The sequence below is a fragment of the Lemur catta genome, chromosome 4 (assembly GCF_020740605.2).
Source record: "Lemur catta isolate mLemCat1 chromosome 4, mLemCat1.pri, whole genome shotgun sequence".
Lineage (NCBI taxonomy): Eukaryota > Metazoa > Chordata > Mammalia > Primates > Lemuridae > Lemur > Lemur catta.
In genome coordinates, this window is record NC_059131.1 from 97,402,717 (window position 1) to 97,413,702 (window position 10,986).

The window sequence follows — 10,986 nt, forward strand, 5'->3', positions numbered from 1 at the left end:
CTAAATGAACTCAGACACAGCTTTAAAAAAATATTGTTGTATATGTAAAAAAAAATAGTACTTTATATTGCAACTTCTAAAGTTTTGTGATTTTTGATTTCATAACATTCTTGAACCCACATCAACTTTTTCCATCCTCTCCCCCCACACAAACACTTATTCATACAAACCCCAAAGCTGTATTTTGTCTAATTATAAAATTACCAAAGGGTTTCACAATAACTGAAAGTATAATTTGTTTCATACAATTTAAAACATAAAGAACTGTTTCAGCTCCATCTCACCACTATCTCACTCTACCCAAAAGATTGGACAATGGTTTCTCACTTTTGCTTGGGAATGAAATATCTGTTCAAGTTTCAAAGAATTTTGTAGGAGAAAGATTCACAGTTTTCGCTTGGGGTATGACTACTCTAAAATATTGGGAGAATATTTTAGACATAAATTTACATCTGTATTATTTCCTGCAAGCAAAGGAAAAGAAAATGCTTGATGGACCCTTTTCTTTTCCTTACTGTCAGACAAAAATCAGAAATTCTCTTGGTAAGAAGTGTAAATTAGTATGCAAATGAAACACATGCCTATTAAATTTTTCTGGAGATTCATGAACTGGTTGAAAACAAAAATTTCAAATTAAAATTAGTTCAGAGATAATTTGTGATGCTTGGAACATTTCCTTGTCTTTACAAATTCAGAATATCAGAATCTTTACAAAATAACCTTAATTTCTTTCTTTCTTCCTCCCTTCCTCCCTCCCTCACTCCCTTCCTTCCTTCCTTTCTCCCTTTTTCTTTTTCTCTTTCTCCCAATGAATGAACTGTAATTTTAATGATAATAGGTAAAAAGTGAATGTTTCCAGGCAATAAGGACCCCTAATTGGGAAGTAAAATAGTGGGAGGAGAAAGTACAAGGATATGTCATGAAACATTTCTCAAGAACATTATTATGGTATTTGATGGCTGCCAAGGCCATTGTTTGGAAATCAGATATAGTCCATATGAAAGCATCAATATAGAAATATATAACTTTATTCAGCATACTGAGTAGGTTGACTGACAAAATGTATTTAGTAAGTAACTATAATACTAGGTTATCCATATTGTTGTGATGTACCTTGCACATTCAGAATGTAGATAAGATATAATCCTTGACATCTCCAAAGACTACATTGTAACTATTAATAATATGTTTATTCTCATTATTTTATTCAAAAATACACAGCATGACCCCAGTGGTAGAAAATATGTGTAAAGGCATAACAGATCCTTGGCAGTCTTGCCTAGAAATTGCTCCAGATTTACTTTATTTATTTATTTTTTCTTCACATTCTTTCTCATATATTTATTTATTTGAATTTCCTTCTTTATCTTAATAATCCTGCAATTTTAGCTATTTTCTCTACAGTAATCATGCTTTTTTTTTTTTAAGGATGAATTTCTCTTTGATGGCTTTTTGACTACGTGTATCACAAATCTAAGCTCTTGATGAGATATTGGCCCACTCTGGCCAGAAATTCACCAGCTGTTTTCTTTTTCCTGTCAAGGCAGCAAATTCAAAGACTGGGAAGGAAAATTGAAGTCCATAAAAATAAAGCAAAAATAATGACCTTGGTCAAATTACATCACTCCTCTGGATTTCAGTTACACATTTGCAAATGGGGAAGAAAGGGAAACAAAACAGAATTAAATCAGCACTTACAGTACTTATTTACTGGCTTTCAAGTAATCTTTTTTATTTTATTCTACTTAATATCCCTTTGAAAATTTATTTTATTCCTATTTCATTGAAAACTATTAAAAGAAATATTAAATAACTTGTTCCAGGTAAAGGAACAATTAAACAACAAAATCAGGATTCTAATTTGAGTCTGTCTTTAATTTGTCCAAAATTTATGTGGCTCCATTGCATCTCACATAAAATAAGGTTACCTAGAATCTTGTATAGAAAGTAGGTGAAATAAAAACCACTCTCTTTTATAACTGGAATGAGATTAAAACCCCATTCTTAACAACTTAATCAGATAGGACTTTATAAATATTAATTCTGCTATGTCTGAGGCCTGCAGAGAGAGATATAGTGGTGAGATTTGAATTAAGAATAGAAATGAATTTGAAAGAATAAGAAAAAGATGGGAAAGTCCTTAGAAGAGGGCAGACTATAGAAAAGATGGAGACGATGAACCAAATATGGGCTTAGATTCCTAATTTTGGAAATTATGGAGAACTTTTTTTGAAGAACAGAAATAGCTGATATCCAAATTCCTAGATTGTTGTAAGTGAATTTTTCTCTACATATTCCTGAACTAATATATTTTATCATATGGATTGTTTTGCTTCATTTGGAAAACAAGGTGAATTTCTATTTTTAATTTCTTAGTTGCCAAACTGCAGCAGAGATGTGCATGGGAGAGTAAAGGGTTCTGTAAAGTAGTTAAGTAGGGAATAGAAGCTTAGAACCACAGGAGGCAAAAGAATTAAAACCCAAAAGAATTCTCAGGAATTTGTGAGAGGTGATTTTGTTTTCTACAGAGTTTGAAATTGTGTTTGGAGCAAGTATTTTTTTAGGATCCCAAGGATCAGGGAGATTTCTCTGATTCTGATATCTAGGTGTTTTTACATATATATACACACACACACATATATGTATATATACATTTATACACACACATATATAATACACATACATATATATGCACACATATATATGATAGAAATATAAAATACAGGTATACTACACACTCACATATACACACACATGCACATATGTATATATATGTGTATATATATATATTATTTGGTCCTAAGTTTGATGGCCTTCTTCACATTTAAGTTATTTGTATTTTCCAGACCACACATTTCTGTAACTAAATATAAGCAATAATATTTGCAAACAGTACTTCTCAGTACTGTACTATTTGTACTTTCCATAAGAATTTAATTCACTATTAAAAAATTTATCCAAAGACATTTTGGAAATCTTTCAGGGAGTCTTATTTGTTCACTATAGATGGAAAATTCTTATCCATCGCTGGTATCTTCCATAACTTTGCCCCATGTCCAAATCACTTTGATGTCATTGGCCCATGAGGACACTGCTCCTGCAAGTGCCTGTTGGTGATAACCAAGCTGAATTAGTGGCTTTTATAAGTCTGCTGCTATTGGATTTCTGACCGCCTGTCAGCAACATTGAGTATCTTCCACCACTCCCACCCAAATCACTCTCATTCTTACAAAAATATTTTTCAGCAAAATGATTAACACTTTACACATAGATGTTTCATTTTCCCAAGGGCTTTATAGCAAAACATAATTATTTCCTATTAAAAATTTTCTGCCTTCTTATCTTAGGACTCAGTCATGGGTTTATGTGCCTGAAGACAATCTGAGTAGGACCCTCCATGAGGTGCTGAAATTAATTAGCAGACAAGCCTGCTAATTGTAACTACTGATCTTAGCCGATGATCTTCTAAGAAAACGTGTGCACCTCGAAAACAATGCATAGTCTCCCTGGAGGATCATTCATTATACATCTAGTAAGATTCATGGTGAGTGTATCTACCAATAAATTCCCAGAGCGACCTGAGTCCTGAGGATATGCACAGTTCCCTGCAAAACAAAATACAACAGAACAGAAATTTATGTAAGAAAGAAACCACAGTGTCTTAGAGCACTTAATTAGAGCTTCATGGTGGAGAGGAGGCGATAGTGTGAACAACTGGAGGCTGGCATTCTCCACTCCTCAAACCCTCTTCATTGCTATCCTTGCCTTCTTCAAACATAGTTTGCATCACAGTTTTTGTTAAAAATTATATTATATTTATTTTGTTTTATATAAAGTTCATTTAGCTATAATAAATTACAATGGTATAAAATATAATCACATTAAATTATACATTTAATAAATTATTCCTAGGAAGTAGTAAATCATATGAAAGCAAAGTGAATTGAACATGTCAAAATCTAAGATCATGCTACTGAGGTTGGCAAGTTCTTGGAAAGTATGTTTGATAAGCTACTGTCATTTTATGTAGTATTAAATAAAATGATTAGGTATTATTTAATATATTAGTTAAATAAAATTATTTCACAAAAAACTGGACACAGGAAGAATGCCTACAGTCTCAGAGGGGAGGGAGGTTTTACTCTCATCTTTTTTAGATCATTGTTATCATTTTGAAAACTATATTGTTTTTGTGTCTTCACTTATACGTTTCTATTGCATATATAGCAGCAAAGTATTCAAAAGGTATATTAAAAGATGATAAATAAACCTACCAAATATTGAGTGCAAAATATATACTAATCAATACTTCACATCTGAGTGTGAAATATAAATTTTTGAGCACCAAGATGTTTTGGCACAGCATCTTATGGAATCATGTGGTAGTTATTTAAATCCACATTTTGAAGAAGAGAAAGAAGAGGCTCAGAGAATTAATAGTAGGCTGGCATTTGGAAGTTGTAGTCTCTAAACCTAAACTTTCTTAATATTGCCATTGCATGGAGGGAAAAAAGTAATATCTTTTCCTTACCTATTGCAAGGTCCATGGCTGATACTCCTATACTAAAAGACAAATTAAGAAGAGAAAAACATAACAATTTTTTTTAATCAAAGTTTTATGTGACAAGGAAACCTTCAGAAATAAAGGCCAAAAGACCCAGGGAAAATTGCATTTTTATGCTTAGGTTCAGTGAAGAATGGACAGCCATGTAGAAATGTGACTGGACAAAAAGGGTATGATTTAATAATAATAAGCTGGGGGACCAGGGCACGGCCTGTTTGCTCAGATTATGCTTGTCCTTTCTGGGTGGCATTCTTTCCCCCAACATCCTACCCCAGGTTAGAGGCAGGACCTCTTTGGAATGAGGATCTTATGTCATACTTTCAAGGGGAGTAGGTCAGAGAATGATCTCCCTAGATTTTATAGATTGCTTTGGGGGAGAGGAATTCTACTTTCTGTGATCTGCTTTGGGGGCGAAATAAGGGAAGAAGAAAGGAAGGTGGGAGAAGTTCAGAGAGAAATTGCTTCTGAGGCCCTCCCATCTCCTTCAGTTTAAAGTACTGAGCGTGCCAAAGCAGCACACTTGGGGTTATTATGTTCTGAGCACTCACATTATGCAGCTGCACAAGCATTTAATACCATTTCTCAAGTTACCTTGGCCAAGTTACCAAACATCTGGGCCTTGATGTTCTGTAAAGTGAAAATAAAAAATACTGCTTACCTCAAATAGAAGTTTTGGGGATGAATTTGACTTAATATGTACAAATACTTAGAATAAGATTCTGCAACTTGAAAGCACTCATCATCACCTATTATTATTCTATACTTATAAACAATAATGCAAATTTGGCACATGTTTATCATATATCCCTAATTTCCCTTCCTGCTCCCCTCCCTCCCTCTCCTCTTTTCCTTCTTCCCTTATTTCTTTCAAATATACTCATATCTAAGATAATTTATTAATAATAACTGCAACTTCATTCCATTCACTGTGTTTGTATTTTTTTATATGTATGTGTTTTTCCCCCCATAACAATCTCATATGGTCATATATTTGGAGAGTATGCCTTGGAGCAGCTACCTTCTAATAAACTATTGTTACCTGAAATAGCTACTACAATTTTTGCTATTGCATAGATAAGAAAGCTTTAATGATGCTAAAAACCACATGCAGGATCACACAATTAACAAATGGTGGAACTGAGATCACTGACAGAGATATCAAGATAAGTCTCAAGCCATTCACATTTCTTTGGGTATGATAGATAAATCTTGATTACTTTATTAAAATGTAAATAGATTGAAATTCAGGAAAATTAACTTTATATAGGTATGTATATGTTATCTATATGATTTATATCAGTAATATAAGTGTTTGTTCTATATCAGGTATAGATATAGATAGATGTATATGTACCTAATATATATACACACACACAGATGTCTACACTAATTGTATTAATATTTAGGTAGCAGTCACATAAATAAGCCATAAGACAAATCGTGTCACTCTCCTGATAAAAACCCTGCAATAGTTTCCCATCACATTTAAATGAAACCCAAAGTACTAACTACGGACTAAAAGTCTGTACATTGGCCCCTGAATGCTACCCCAGATTGATCTACTGGTCTCCTATCCCTAAATCCACCCCAGCCATACTATGCCTCATGCTGTTGCTTTAACATGCCCAGCGAGCTTCTGCTTTAGGGTTTTTCCACTTGCTGTTCTCTGAGTCTTGGGACCTGTACCCAGTTTTCCACGTGGCTCACTCCCACAATTCATTTTGTCTTCACATTTATTGAGTACATACCAGGTACCCGTCTAAACACATTAAATGAATTACATTACTTAAAACAAGCTATCTGATGACATGGGTTAAGAATAGTGGAATGGTTTAAGAATACAAGTGCAAAATAAAAATTTCATTAAGTGCTAATATGATATCAAAGCAGCTAATGAATTGGGTTGGAAAAGGAATTTTGATGAGTTATTTAGTTAGCTTCCCATCCCCTCACACACACACACACAGTCCTCAAACTGTGCTATTTGAAAGGATGTTTATTGACTCTTACAGTAGAATGAAAGAGACACAACAAGGTCAGATAGTTCTGGGGAATAGAAGTCAATTATATAAACTATTCATTGATTATTATTCCAAAGTAAATGTCAGTTCCATTCTATACTTCTGAGAAAACGATGCTGCAATATAAAATAGTACTTTTGCTGGCCACAGTCTCATAAGCTCTGCTCTAACAAAGGCCCACATGTAGCTCCTTAATGTACAACATAATGAGGCATCAAACAGTGAAATAGGGCATTTTATTTTGAGTATTCAGAATCACCATCAATTCGGAAGGGCATATTTGCATCAAGGATAGGATCTTGAAGTAGAGTAAAATTTTCTATTTTTCAGCATCATCTTCCATTCAATTCAATGTTTCCAATTTCTATGGCCACATTCGGGAATCCTGGGAAGGTAGAGTGCCTCTGCGGCATTCGGCATTCACCAGAATTAAAAACTCACCTTCAAGCTAGTTCCTCCTGTTTTGTAGATCTTACTTTTAGCTGTTTTCAATCCAGGGAGACAAATCATTATGAATTTTAATGTATATACCGGGGGTAGTACTGATTTATTCTTTAATGAGCTATGGATAAGCTTTTTAATCAAAAAAATGTCAATCTGAATCCTGTTTGTTCAGTGTTATTATCAGAAAGTTGTCATGTTTCTTTTTAAGGCTTGCTTCACTCCTCTCTAAAATAAAAATTATAGCTGTTTCATAGAGATAGTGTAACAATTAAATGAGACAATTATGAGAACAATTTATCACAGGTTATGGCAGAGTAGATATTCAATATATTAGTTTTCTTCTCCTTCTTCCCCTTGTAGAATATAAAGTGGCCAATTACCACTTAGATAATCATAGAGAATATACCATGCTCTTGTATCTTTCTCTCTCTATATATATTTCTCCTATGCAGTGATTATGTCAAAATATTTAATATGAGAGATTCAAGTACGTTATTGATCCTTTATGAGCAAACAGAAGAGGAAACCACAGCACTTTCTGTTTATAGACCAAACTCCAGTTAAGCTCCCCTGAGCTCATTTTCAATTAGGCCCCATTCTAGAGTATGTTCTCAAGAGCCCAATTTTAGCAGAAATCCTGCAAAGTCAGTTTAGTCAGAATACTCACCCTCAGTGTCTGTTCACCCTTGACAGCCAAACAAATTATTCATTCCCCACCTTCCCCCAGGTGATGTCTGATCACCTTGGGCTGCTTTCAGCCAAAGTCCTGTTAGGTTGATTTAGCCAGAATCCCTTCTTACCCATGATGTTTCCTCTTAGTAATTTTCCATCCACAAACCCAACCCCCCCACACCGAATTCTGCTCTTTAGCTATAAATTCCCATTTTTTTCTGGTTGTATTTAGAGTTAAGCCTAATATCCCTCCTCTACTGCACAACTCCATTATGGTAGTCCCTATACCTATTAAATAGTCTTAATTAAAGTCTGCTTTAGTGTTTTAACAAGTGTCATGAATAATATTTTTCTTTAACATCACTTTAGAGATTCCATCTAGTCCCCTGCCTTCTCCTGCTGTCTCTGTGTTGAAGGCTCTTTTCTTTACATTCCCGGACCTGCTCTGACCCTTCAGCTCCAAACTTGGCTATCCATTTAACACCTAATTGAGTTGTTGAGCAGTAACTCAGACAAAACCCGGCTAAGAGAATTATTGATTGACCTCCACACCTGCCATTCCTCTGCAAGTCTATCTATTTCTGTAATTGATACAATTTCCACACAGTTGCTCAGCCTAAAAGCGGAGGAGACAGCTTTGATGATCTCCTTGGATTTATTGCTTTCTGATGGTAAGTTCAGTCAGATTTACCTAGAACCTTGTATCTGCAAACAACCATTTCTTCCCAGTTTATATGCTAAAGCCCTGAGCCAAGCTCCTATTCTTTCTCACCTAGGCCAGCACCATAGCTTCCTAGTAGGTTTCCCTGCCTTGGCTCTTCAGCACCTTGGAGTACATTCTCTACCTAGAGGGAGAGACAAAGACTTTCCTTGATCAAACTTTAGGCACGTTCCTCTGACCCCCCTTTTTCATTAGGCCTCATATTTGGTCCCTGTCCTTGGCCTGCTGAGGCCACTTTCAGCAAATAATCTTGCTAAGTCAGTTTAGCAAAAATTCCACCCTCCCTTGATATCTCATCAATTCCTCCTCTCTGATCCTTGATGTCTAAGTCCTTGGCCTGCCTTTAGGTCGGTTCAGCAAGAATCTCCTGACCCTTCGTATCTTTTATTAGTAATGTTGTATCCACTGACTCCTCCCCTCACTCAGCCTGTTCGCTATACATTCTCATTTGTCTTTACCATATTCAGAATTGAGCTTAGTTCTGCACTGTAGTCTCTTTCCCATACCACAGTAGCTACTAAATAAAATCTGTCTTATCACCTTTAACTAGTGTCCAGCTTCGCTTCTCTTTGAAAAAGTGACTTTCTAAAATGTTATTCACCTCTTTGTTAAAGGTTTTAAAAATTATTTCTCAAATGAAATAAAATGGAATGAAATCCCAGACTCTTCCAGTGTCTTCAAGATGCTGCATTATGTAAACCTCTGATTTTTCTCCCACCTTCTTCCTTCTTTGCCTCATAGATTTTCATATGGCTGCCTCATCCCCACCAGTGAGGACTTTGTTTAGGCATCATTTTTCTTGGAAAACCCTTCAACAAGTTCCCTGACTTAAGTAGTACCCTGTCATTCCCAACACTGTTATTCTATTTATTTTCATTGTGGTCTTTCTCAGTGTTTTGAATATTCTTGTTATTAATTTATGTGGTTATGGTCTGAGTCCCTCCATAAAACAGTGCCAGGCCCTTGATGGACACAAAATAAATGTTTTTCACTAACTGTCTGCCTGTCTGTTTGTTCTGTAGAGCCAGGAGGTGAGATTCATAATGGCAAAATAACATAAAGAGATGAAAAGGGAAAACACACTTAAAACCTAGAAAAAAATGTTTCAATTTTCAATAATGAAAACAATTTTTCAAAGGTTTCCATCAGGAAGTGTTCCATTAAAGTGGGAAAAATAATATATACAGTAGAGTGTTCACATTCTTAATTCAAGGACAGATCTTGGTTCACAAGGTTGACTAACCTCTTAAAATCCTTAATGTTCTACATGAAAAGTCACTTTGGGGGGCAATTAGAGGATATACTCATTAAACCAATTGTACAAAGGCCACACAGCATGGGTATGAGAGGTTAGGCAGTACTATTAAGAAGTAACCTGGAAAACCAGTCATTTGAACGACTTTGCCTTTGAGGTTACCTCATAGCAAGCAGATACCAGGCAACTGCATTTGGTTTCAAGTCCAAAGTTACAGAGTACAATGGATAAAGGAACCCTGCTGTCCCTTCTTCCTTAACTGGTTTTAATCTGAACTTCAATATAGTAGTTGGGTGACAAAAAAGTATGTCTAAGGACTTCACAAAATGCTAAGGCTATTGAAGTTGCACATAGTATTTAAAACAGGTAAATAGCTTAACAACAAGAGTAGGGCCTCCTCCTCCTCTCCCATCAAAAATATCTAAATGTAAACAATGACTTTGGCATTAAAGGCTAAAGCTGAGCCCTTAAATCATAAAATTGATGTCTCCTTTTATATATTTGTCTATTGTATGTCTACAGAAAAAAATAAGGTTTAAGAAACTTTGAGGGACTTGGGCATGACAGAGATCTATAATAGAGACAAAAAGTGATTTGTCTTTTTATCTTGTGAGCAAAATCTATAGCAGAGCAGAGATCCAAAACCTTATACAAAGCAATTGTGGAGATACATCAGACAAAGTCAGAAGAAAAATGTTCATTTCTCCATATCTTTCTAACCTCTGCCATCAGTTTCAGAATTAAATTGCTCCTTTTTTTTTTGAGTTAGTAATTTGTCTCTTTGATTTCTCAGTTATTGAAAAAAAAAAAAGAAACAACAAAATATAATGTCTGCTGAAAATCAGACAAAAGTTCTTCCATTTTGAAGGAAAGAAGATACCTCTGTGGGCCAGATCCTGGAGCCAAAGCTGAGAGGTAACACATTTAGTAATTCTCTGAGGCTAGATGACTCAATCAATAGCACTGATGGTTTTTCCACATATGATGAGCTTGATGTTCCCACCTAGCAGCTAGAGGCTTAATAAAGCTATGGTGGAAAATCTGTTTCAAACAAGACTATAATTGACCAAGGGTAAATCATAATTCTTCCTTTTGAAATTATTTCTTCTCACACCAAATATAAGGTTTTAGATCATATTTTTTTTAACTACATCTGTTTAATATTTATGGCCTTTGTGAAGAAAACAATTTTGTTGTAGTAGAATGAGATAGCAACATGAGGATATGTCTATGCTTTTAACTTCTGAGGAGGGGATGACCTTGGGCATTTCTTATAACCAGTGAATAAAGCAATGCACTGAGCGTCTCT